This window comes from Sinohyriopsis cumingii, unplaced genomic scaffold (genome assembly GCF_028554795.1).
Source record: "Sinohyriopsis cumingii isolate HCF-2022 unplaced genomic scaffold, ASM2855479v2 utg000229l, whole genome shotgun sequence".
Lineage (NCBI taxonomy): Eukaryota > Metazoa > Mollusca > Bivalvia > Unionida > Unionidae > Sinohyriopsis > Sinohyriopsis cumingii.
In genome coordinates, this window is record NW_028315879.1 from 4,641,842 (window position 1) to 4,654,127 (window position 12,286).

Here is a 12,286-nt window from a genome sequence, read left to right on the forward strand (position 1 = left end):
TCACTGCCTGCGAAGGATGGGATTTGCTCTAGTTTGATGCATGATTGATTTTGTATTATTATGACCCGCTAGGGTAATGATCCGAAATATAAAAGAGAAGTTAACGTTGGGTTAAGTAGATGAAAAAAGGTAGAGACAATCCAGAGACCATTTGAGCCATTTTGAAATGTCATGAAAAGAGTTTTTCCAGGCTAGTTATTAATATATGCAGAATATAGAAAATTATTCCAACGTCGATGGCGTGTTATATTTTTGGCAGTTGGATAATGTTAATCCGGATCGGCTAAGGTAAATGAGGGGTGTTATTTGTATATTTATCAGTCTTAAATGATATGTCATATGTATGCTAGGAATTGATTTTTCTATATCTGGAAATGTTATATCATTGAATTGCTAGTTAGCAAGTTTTGTCGTTTTAAACAAGGAGTTAAGCCCCTTAATTAATTTGATTAGTTAATTCGTGAATTCTTTTCAAGCGAGAAATCGGCGCATGGCGACCGAGATAGTCCAGTTAATGATGTATAGCCAACAGGTGCGCAGTACTATTTACCAAGATGTATAGTTATGGCATGGTTCCCTGTATGAATTCGGTTAGCTGCTAGAAAAATACATTAATCTCATGATAATAGAGTTGTGTACAGGCGTCAGGTTGCGAACTGATCCATATTAGCCTTATTCGGTTGAGAGACAAATTATCCTTAGTTCAGTTGCATTGCGATAAGACAATATCTGAAGTGAAATAAAATGTGGATTATTGTTCGATCCTATAAGTAAAAAAGCCTGACAAATATTTATATTGCAGTTTCATTTATTTCAAGGGGAAAAATAGTTCAATACCTGCACCGCACAGCGAAAGAAGAATGGACAACCAGGTTACGGTTAATGAGCCGGAAGAGACTGGAGAGATATAGAGAAAAGGAAAAGGAATACGACAACTCTGACTTATCACCAACGTTGACTGTGAGAGGACCCGAAGTTATCATGTTACGCAGGCATCCCGAACAAAATGATGTCGATCATTCACTCGATTCTAAGATGAAATTTGTTTTATCGGTATAACAGAAGGGCTAATTGCATTTCTTATAATTTTCTACTTATTTAACTTATTTACTTACCTAAGAGAAAGTTGTATCCATCAAATGTCATGTTCAATTTCATTTTGTTTATGCAATTCATTAAATTGTTATATTTTACATATACGTTGGCTCGTGTTGCTCTATTCCATATCGCTGCTCAGATCTCTGTTGTCACATCCATTAACTTCATATTTTATGTTATTAATTACCCGATTCGGGCAATAACACCGTGGTCAATCATCTCCTAGATAAAGATAACCAAACCAAAGGCGCTAAGTGTCTACTTATAAATTCTCGTAAACAATGAAGAAGAAAAACTTTTAATGTAAGTTAAATAGTATCTTTCGTTCGTGAAAAAGCATTACAAGAGAGAGAGAGAGAGAGAGAGAGAGAGAGAGAGAGAGAAAGAGAGAGAGAGAGAGAGAGAGAGAGAGAGAGAAGAGAGAGAGAGAGAGAGAGAGAGAGAGAGAGAGAGATTTGCATTTTTAACGTAGCTTTAACAATTTTTCAGTCATATCGCTACGATGTCTGCAGTGTGACATTTTATAGTGATGTCTAGCACTGAGGCATCATGCCGCATACATGTCCAACAGAGTCACATTAGCCTGACACAAGGCCGACCAGTCCTAACACTAACCTCTTAATGCTGAGCGCCAAGCGAGGAAGCTGTTAGTACCATTTTTGTAAGTCTTTGGTATGACTCGAGAAGAAAAAAGACATAAAAACTGATTTTGTGTTTTAAAGATGTTAATCTTTTTTCCCGCTATCTTTGTTTAGTATGCTTCATTATATTTGAGGGAGCTTTTAGGTATTTTTATAAAACAAACTTAGTTGACTCCACGTAGACATGATTGTGCTGGTGAACCATTAAACCAAAACTCTATCCATGTAGCAAACCATACCTACCTGCCTACCTACCTACCTACATACCTACCTACCTGCCTACCTACCTACCTACCTACCTACCTACATACAGACTAGTACATACATATACATACATACCTACATGCATACAAACTAGTACATACATACATACATACATACATACATACATACTAGTATTGTCCTAAGATTTGATTTTGCAGGCGAATCATCTCATTTTGTGATCTCTTCATGTACTCACTTGTGCATAAAATTCAGAATCAAATTATATATATATATATATATATATATATATATATATATATATATATATATATATATATATATATATATATATATATATATACCCCAGAACTTTACAGTGCAAATTGGATAAAAGGGTTGCGGCGTTTCGTTTTCATCTTAGTAGCCTTTATTTAGCTTTGGTTTCGAGAGCGTAGCCGGGAAAGATCACAACAATTTAGACGAGTACGGCAATGTCATTACTTCATATGAACTGAGGCGTTAGGAAATGAAAATTAAGAATCAATGGTAAACCTAACGAAATTCGCATGTCATTTTTAGATTCTTGAACGCTGTGATATATGTATTCTAACGATTATTTAAATGACTTCGAACAAAGATTAATGCGAAACATTTTCTGACGTTAATCAATACTGGTGTTACAGAGCTAATCAATGCAAAGATTCTGTTAAAATCTAATTTTTATTTTTGTTGTTGTTGTTGTAGGATTTGACGCCATTTTTCAGCACATGATAGGCTATACATGGCGGCCAGTATTAATGGTGGAGGAAGAACCCGGGAAAACCCCAGGAAGAACCACCGACCCAGGAGAAGCTACTGGCAAGCTTTCTCACATATCCACATTAGCCGAATCCGAGACTCGAACCCACGCAGACAGAGGTGAGATGGCAGTGATCCGTAACGAAGAGCGCTTTAGACCACTCGGCCACTAGGCCACTCGGGGCCCCCAATTTATATCAAGAATAAGTGTCCCACATGCCATGAATAATCCTATGGTATAACTTTACGCAGGCTTCTGGTTCTGTCTTTCAATATTATTTCAAAGTGCAAACGTTTTTAGCATCATCACTAATTTATAAGACAAATTTACTTTATAATACTGCAAGCTTCAGTCATGGGGAATCCTAAATCATATGAGGTGGGTGGGTGGGGGAGAGTACTACTGCAACCTTACAGAGTTACTGAACAGAAAACAGTGTCAAATTTGCAAAGCTTTCATAATTCGTATCGAATATGCTCTTCTCGTGTGACCTTATGCAATATTTCCTGTTAAATAAGTGCACTATGCCGATAGAATTTATTCCGGAAGACATACAAGATAGCTTTGCATTCTGTCAAATCAATACATGCTCCACCCATTCCATCCAATCCATCCCCCACTCACCATTGTCCTATACAAACAATGGGATAAAAAAAATTCGTAAGACTTTAAATCAATGAATAAGGTACTGCATATAGATTAATCTAATCTGCCTTCTCTCCATGTTAAGGACTGAGACGATTATAGCCATATTGTATTTACACACTGAGAATAAGCTTTGTTTGTTGAAATAGCCAAGGTAAAGTTAGCTAAGGCAAAACAATTGGCCCTTGTTGCTCAAATAAAATGAATCCCACACATGTTATGAAACTTGATGTATTCTCAGTAAAAATATGTAAAGAATGTGAAATATATATAGACTATACATACATGTGTGTGTGTGTGTGTGTGTGTGTGTGTGTGTGTATTTAATTTTTTTAACATAGCTTTAACAATTTGTCAGTCAAATCGCTACGATGTCTTCAGTGTGTCAGTGTATAGTGGTGTCTAGCACTGGGGCATCATGCCGCAGACATGTATCATCATGTCCCATCCAGTCACATTATCATGAGTCATATTATCATCTGTGACAAGGCCGACCAGTCCTAACACTAACCTCTTAAAGCTAAGAGCCAAGCGAGGCAGCTGTAAGAACCATTTTTGTAAGTCTTTGGTATGACTCGGCCGGGGTTCGAACCCGCGACCTCCCACGTCCAAGACGGACTATCTAGCCACTAGGCCACTGGAGCGGTTTTATACATACATACATACATACATACATACATACATACATAGGGGCCCCGAGTGGCCGAGTGGTCTAAAGCGTTCTCCGTTACGGATCACTGCCATCTCACCTCTCTCTGCATGGGTTCGAGTAATACTGGCCTCCATGTATAGCCTGTCGTGTGCTGAAAAATGGCGTTAAACCCTACAACAACAACATACATACATACATACATACATACATACATACATATATACATACATACATATGTAGTGTGTGTGTGTGTATGTGTATGTGTATGTGTGTGTAATACTAAACAAATAAGATTGATCTGATAATAAAAAACTACGCAAACCTACAGAACGTATGTATTAGTAATCCAATAGACCATATGTATTAGGAATCCAATAGACCATATGTATTAGTAATCCAGTAGACCACATGTATTAGAAATCCAATAGACCATATGTATTAGTAATCAGATAGACCATATGTATTAGTAATCCAACTGACCATATGTATTAGGAATCGAATAGACGATATGTATTAGGAATCGTATAGAACATATGTATTAGGAATCGTATAGAACATATGTATTAGAAATCCAATAGTCCATATGTATTAGAAATCGCAAAGAAAATATATATGAAAAATCTAATGGAACATATGTATTAGAAATAGTAAAGAACAAACCTATTAGAAATCGGATAGAACAACGGCATTATAAATCCAACAGAACATATGTATAATAAATCCAATAGGCCATATGTTTTAAAAATCCAGTAGACCATATTTTTTAGAAATCCAATAGACCATATGTAATAGAAATCCAACATAACATATGTATTATAAATCAATAGAATATATGTATAATAAATCCAATAGACCATATGTATTATAAATCCAACAGATTATATGTAATATGAATTCAACCGAACATATGTATTATAAATCCATAGACTATATGTATGATAAATCCAAATGAACATATGTATTATAAATCGTATAGAACATATGTATGTGAAATACGTTTGAATATATGTATTATAAATCCGTTTGAAGATATTTATGAGAAATCCTATTGAATATATGTATTAGAAATCCTACTGAATATATGTATTAGAAATCCTATTGAATATATGTATTAGAAATCGTACTGAATATATGTATTAGAAATCCTATTGAATATATGTATTAGAAATCCTGTTGAATATATGTATTCGAAATCCCATTGAATATATGTTTTAGAAATCGTATTGAAAATATGTATTAGAACTGTTATTGAAAATATGTATTAGAAATCCTATTGAACATATTTAAAGTTTGAATAATGAATTTCAGGTAACATGTTTAGTAAAATGACGGGAATACAGCAGCTTACGGTCTGATTTGTGTGCATGTTTTTTGTACATCTAAACACTGAAATTTATTTGGCTAATCAATAATGGTACAGGGACTATTTATGTGATAAATGTTGTATTTTAATTCACATTAAACATAACAAGCATGCAGCGGATTTACATTCAAGCTTTCAATTTCCAATAGAAATAAAATAAATGTAATTTTTACCAGCTGGAGCGCCGTTATTTCACAACTATTTCTAAAACATTTTAGCATTCTAGGATTATCCTAATCCACCCACACCCCAAACACACACACGCGCGCACACATTGGCTATTTAAAATATTATACTTAAAGATTCAAAAAGAAAAAATCAGAAACGCAAGAACCTAGCAGGTAAAACGTATACATCTGTCACCCAAAAATAAACTAATATCTTTTCCCCTTGGAGTAAACAGGTGAGACTTATAAAAGGGTGTTTTTATTTCCTTTTAATTAGCATATGCCGATGTTTGCTATTCTATAATACAATTCACAAGTGTCAAAAATGTAATGTAAAGTTGGTAAAAGCATTGCAGATATCTGATATAGCACAAAACATTATCAATACTGAAAATGGCATAAAAGTGCATTGAACCGTAAGCAGCGATTTTCCATTTGATCGAGTTGATCGAGTATATTACGCAACTGCAGGACAACATAATAGCTCATTCTCATGGAATACGTTTTGACGACTGAAAAATTTGGTCAAGCGTGATAATGAGTGTGTGTCTAAGTCAGCTTTTATGTTAGTAATACAGGACACAAAGAGTGTTTGCTTCAAACTTTCAAATAAAAACTGCACTACTAGAACGCTGTGAGAATTATTGATCTCATACATTCTATATTTTTGCAAGGGTGCTATCAAAATAGTAATTTACTAAATACAGCGTTGTATAATGGATCAAATGGGTGTGATTTCGGAATACGCATTTTTGTTTCGTGAAACCTCAGGCATTTGGCTCGGCCGAATCTAATGTTTTACGACTGTTCTCAAGTATCGGATACATTTCTAACATTCCTGTGGATAAAAACAAGAAGAAAAGTTCAGTCCTCTTACATGGAGCAAACGTCACAAACGGGATTGGAGACCTACTCGGCGAAAGCACTCGTTAACCGAACACAATTCTAACGAAATGTGCTGGGTGATCACGACACACTTGAATAAAGAAGTTGAAACATCGCATACAAGGAATTTAAGAGAAAACAGGCTATCCCACTGTAAGCACGGGGACTATTTGGGGATAAATTTTAAGATATCTTGTTCCCAAATGGAAATTTTTGCTTTAACAAATTTCATATCTATTTTGAAAGAAAAATAATTGCTTTTTTAGTAACAATATGTCCTTATTGACCGATTTTTTTTTTTTTAATGCCTCTCCTGATATTCACGATGCATCAATACTCTGAAAATCGAGAGGAAACGGGAAACAATTACTGCGTGGTGTTATTCGTTTTAATTGTACTGATAAAACATACCTCTCCCCCCATGTCTTTAGATTATATGTGACTATTTCAAACCAACCAGTCTATTCTACCATTTTGCTTGACATGTATGTATTCCTTCGTGTTCATTACAGTGACGCAAAGCTTGTTGCTCACCAAGAGTTTGTGTGTATGGGACAATAAAAGGAAACCAATAAAATCACTGATATTTTGGAGTCAAAACATCGTAAATAATCGTGAACAACCAGGATGGTTTTGAGTAAGGTCTCATGCAAACTAGCAATACACACATATTTTGAATCGTGGCACCAAACATGAATCTGTCTGACATGATCGAGGTATTCTGAACACATTAACCGCTAAAATTAATTTGACTCAGACGATTAAACCCCAACTACATATTTAAAATTAAAAATGTAACTAACTTGAATGCTGTAATACAATTTTGTCAGCTCTCAAAGTGAATGTTTCATCTAACACTCTACTGCAGACAAATTCAAGTAGATACCGAACGATGAATGCCAGCATTTCCTTGATCACTCAACCGCTTCTTGTGTGTTTGATGCTCCACTCAACAAGCGCTCGTCGGAACACTGGACTTCACCGTTCTGCGTCATATTCGCGAAAAAAATGACTGTCTGGCGATTTACGATCTAACTTTGGATATTATCCTTTCACCGATCAACTCTGGGGTCACGTCTGTATGTTAAGAGCAACAAATTAGTTCCAAACACGTGGCCCGTGACTTTGTTAATTTTCATGACTTACTGAAGTCAGTCTATACATATCTTGGAAGCAGTTTTAAACTAAGCACAATTCTTTAAAAGAAAGTATTAATATTTGTTTTTGCAAAGCGTAAAATTGCCGCTGGTTTTTGGAGCGCTTTATTTGTCAAATCTGCATTTTCGTATGTGCGTAGTTTTTGCACGATGTAAAGCTCTTCGATTTCGGAGGTAAGTAAATCTTCCTTTTTAAGGTGCCAGGGTCCAGTTTCGTAAATTGGCCCCTGACAAATTTCTTAACTTAAGGCTATGGTGTGACATTTTTTATAGCTATTATTGTTTACTATTTAAAGATATGGATATATTTGTGAACTAGGTGTTGTTCTTGAAATTAATGTCAGGCATATACACCTTCCAGAGTTACTCTGCAGTATGTTGATAAGGAACTACCAATAGTCGGCTAGGAAGAAGAGCTAGCCTCCCATAGCAGTAAACACATGAGTTTGGGGCAAATAGAATATCTAAAAATCGGCTTGGATGACAACTATTTTCAATTGCATCAGCCTGTTTAATGCACACTGTTTTGCAGAACTGGCATTAAGGAAAAGGGCTTGTGTTTTCACTGTGAGCATCACATACCATCATGCCTGAATAGAAGTGATCAGTTTAAAAAATTAAACAGATGAACTTGAGAAATTTGGAATTTAATATGATCGCATGGAAGCAGATAATGGCATTGCTCATTAACACCCGCATAAATGAGAACGCATACATCTCTTGCATAGCAAGTAAACCACATCAGTTCTCCGGAAGATCTTTGCTTTGTCTCGAAAATTGTTATTTAAAAGTTATCGCATAGAGACTGATCTTTTCAACAAGACAATTAATTGTCTTCAGTGTGTGTGTGTGTGTTTATGTTTTTGGATATTATCGCTACGATGTCTGCAGTGTGACATTTTAGCACTGGGGCATCATACCGCAGGCAGGTAGCCTCGTGTAACAACACATAGCCACATTATCCTGACACCAGGCCGACCTCTTAATGCTGAGCGCCTAACCAGGCAAATGTAAGTACCATTTGTACAAGTCTTTGATATGACTCGACTCCATCTGAGGCGGACGTTCTAACCACTGGCCACCGGGGCGATGACTTGCAGTTTGACTAATAAAGTACAAACAAGCATCGTGACTAAAGAAGAGCGCCATGCACACTTCTAGATAACTAACGTATTTAATTTTATGAAATTGACAAAGTAAGAGGAAAACGGTCACATGACAATAATTCAATTTCTTTTGGCGCTTTCGCACCATTTCCGATGCTGTTAACGTAAAATATACTTACTAAACATTATTGTGCGTGTACAATCTAAGTGTTCCTTCTTAATCTGTTAGACTGTCGATATGTATCTGTAAACATTGTGAAATTATGTAACACACACACACACACAGACACACACACACACACACACACACACACATATATATATATATATATATATATATATATATATATATATATATATATATATATATATATATATATATATGTGTGTGTGTCAAGCAGTATAGAGCTAATATAAATGATTTTAACTTACTTATAGAGAATTGTGGGTAATATTCCTTGTACATCTAGTTTCTCGTGAATTCTCTATGGCTGATAATGTCACCGTGCAATATGGTACATAACCAATACTGTTGCTCAAAACTCGGTTGGTTCACGTTAAATACTTGACTTTAAACAATGCATTATCTACCACTGACAATAACACGTGTATTTTAATACACTGTAAGCACTTGACCTGTGCATGAGGTCTATCAACAAAAGCCGAGTACGCATAAAAATGGGCGATGTACAAAATAATACGTTTACATGAGCCTGCTGATCGTGTTACTTAGGTAGCAGCAGGGGGGGCGAATCGGACATTTTGTCCAATCGTTATTTTGCTTAATTATTACTTTCTGCACTCAACGATCTAGTGTCGTCAGCGCCTGGTAAAAAAAAAAACGACGACGTCGTTGGGGGATCGTCGCGTCGTCATTTGGTTTAATTAACACCTTCTGCGCGTCGATCCCCAGCGTCGTCAGCGTCCGGTAAGCACATCGACGACCGCGTCGATGTCATTGCCCCCTCTGCTGCTTACAATGAAAATTATTTACAACTAACCGAATATTTGGTCAAGTCCGATACGATATCGTGTCCGAGGATCATGTAAATTTATCGTTACGAATCCATGTGGGGTCGACTGAGCATGACTAAAAAAGTTTCGAAAAACATTAAAGTCCATGTCACCGCCGCACCATGTCTGCCAAATATTTCGTAGCGTGTGTGTATCAACGCCGTTGAATACAGCAAGAATATTGCAGTTGTCTCTGATTACTTTTGGAATCTGAGTGTATCGTTGAGTGACATATATCACGTCAGTGTTTTTATGCCTGCCTCTGGAAAATATCCTAGCTGGGTTTTTTTGATTGTCTAACATAACATCATCGTACACGACTAGATTGTTAACGTCGCCATCAATATCATCGATACCCGGTGCATCATTGATATCCGTAATAAACTCGATGACATTTTTTTTAGCGATCGCTGATGCATTCTCGTTGAAATCTTTTAACACCTCGTAGCATCGTTGATCATCCACGCTAGGAGCAACTAAATACAACTTATCCCACTTCATCCATCTCATTATTAAATTGAGTAACAATTGCGTCTTGCCGGATCCAGATGGTCCGATGATAATCATCCGGATCGAGTTTGGTAACGCTGCAACATGCTTAACTGGTTCTCTTGTTTTAGTCGCTGAAAAGTCAATTATATTCATGTCTCTATACATAAATTATGGATCTATATTGTGTAAAGTGTAGAGTGCGTACTGGCACAAATGATATGACAACCGTTACAACAAGAAATAACAGATCGGCGCTTACTGGCAAGTGTGTACAATGCGGTATAAAGAAATTTAGATTTATTTCTATTAGACCCGGAGATGTTTTAAAAAAAAGCGAGGAGGTGATATTGCAGCCAAGTTATCAAAACTCCCCGGAACCCCGTGGGCAAAGTATCCAGGAGAAAAACACCTCCCAGGATATAGCTACTGTGGCCCCGGAACACGATTAGATATCAGACTCGATGATCAAAATCAGCCCAAACCCGGTGAGTATCCAATAAACGCTATCGATAAGGCGTGTCATGCTCATGATGTTGCTTACAAAAGTAGCGATCTGCAACAGCGTCATATCGCGGACGTAAAATTAATTCACGCGTTAAATGCTATTCCTGATAAATCCTTCAAAGAAAAATTGGCCTCATGGTTGGTAAAATCGGCTATGAAAGGTAAATTAATGATTGGAAGCGGAGCTTCTCGCGCTGGTAATTGAAAACGCTAGCGTTTATAATAACAACATGGAATCCATCTATTATTCTCCGAGAGGATACTGGAAGGGGAAGGCCGCAATTGGTAAGCTTGCAAGCGCTGCAAAAGTAACAAGGGCCGTTGCGGCTAATTGGTTATCCAAACAGGCTATATGGCAAATCTATCTACCACCGCCTAAACAAATCAACTTCTCGCGCTTTGATGTTAGCGTACCTAATGAAGTTCATCAGGCTGATATACTATTTTTGCCGCATGACAACGGTTACAAATACGCGCTAACTGTAGTTGATGTTGCGAGTCGATACAAACAAGCGGAGCCGTTAAAAACAAAGTCAGCAACTGAAGTAGCCGCTGCGTTTGAAAGAATTTATCGAAGAGGTCCTCTGCGCTGGCCAAATCTATTACAAGTTGATCCTGGTAGTGAATTTCGCGGCGCTGTTTTATCAACGCTGAAACATCATAGCGTCGCGGTACGACGAGGTCATACTGCGCTACATCGTGATCAGGCAATTGTTGAACGATTCAATCGGACTGTCGCTGAACGGTTATTTGGATATCAATACGCGAAGGAATTCATCCAAGAAAAACGATCTCGAGAATGGGTCAAAAGGTTGCCAGGTGTAATTGCAGCGTTAAATAACGAGATTACCCGAGCAATCAACATGAAGCCCAGCGACGCGATTAAATACGAGTATATACCCGGAAAATCAAAAATAAATAGCGTTTCCAAGCCGATTCTCGGCGATGTTACCGTGAGATATCTATATGAACCAGGAGAGCTTGAAGGCGGTAAAAAAAGAGCTACTGATCCTATTTGGAGTGTTACCACACATAACATATCAACGATAACACGATCAACTGGTAGATCACCGATCTATAGACTGGATTCAACTGCTCCTCAGCGCGGATTTACACGCGAGCAACTACAAGTGATACCTAACGATACTCAATTGCCCCCACGTGGTCTTAACTAGCGCCGTTGCGTCTATTGCACTCAAGACAGGTCAACCTCACATTGTTTTTGACATGACCGAGACTGTTATCGATCCTATCCACGGTAAATTGGCGAGTGTCTTTATCCGAATAACGCCAACTCATTATACAATTGCAACTCGCGCAGTGATTATTCTGTTGTTGTCGTAGCGAGATTATTAATTCGGCATCAATATCAAAACGCCGCTGTTTTTTTTATCCTGTTGGCGGTAACCCGAGAGTTTTCTATCAATGACGCTTGCATCGATGGTAACTTTGTCGCCGGCTTCGTCAGTGACTTCGTCAACAACAATTCTTCGAAGCTGATTTATCCTTCGTACTCTGGACACTGCAAGATAGACTAGATTCGACCATTCGATGCGATT

The 12,286-nt window shown here is 37.2% G+C and overlaps 1 protein-coding gene and 1 long non-coding RNA gene across 5 annotated transcripts in view; one reads left to right on the forward strand and one right to left on the reverse strand.

The window, feature by feature from the left end:
- LOC149774469 (uncharacterized) overlaps positions 1-1,158 on the forward strand; it is a 64,840-nt gene extending 63,682 nt beyond the window's left edge. For all 3 annotated transcript variants that reach the window (XR_016416834.1, XR_016416832.1, XR_016416833.1), the window contains exon 4: positions 819-1,158. This is a non-coding gene — a long non-coding RNA (uncharacterized LOC149774469). The remainder of the gene's footprint in view (positions 1-818) is intronic.
- Positions 1-12,286, reverse strand: part of LOC149774468 (uncharacterized) — a 149,127-nt gene that overhangs the window by 97,394 nt on the left and 39,447 nt on the right. Inside the window, exon 1 of one of the 2 annotated variants that reach the window (XM_089945208.1) lies at positions 9,150-9,281. The exons of the other annotated variant lie outside the window; for it this stretch is intronic. The gene's annotated coding sequence lies outside the window, so the exon portion shown is untranslated. Of the gene's footprint in view, positions 1-9,149; positions 9,282-12,286 lie in introns of those variants that run through there. 2 annotated transcript variants of the gene reach the window in all.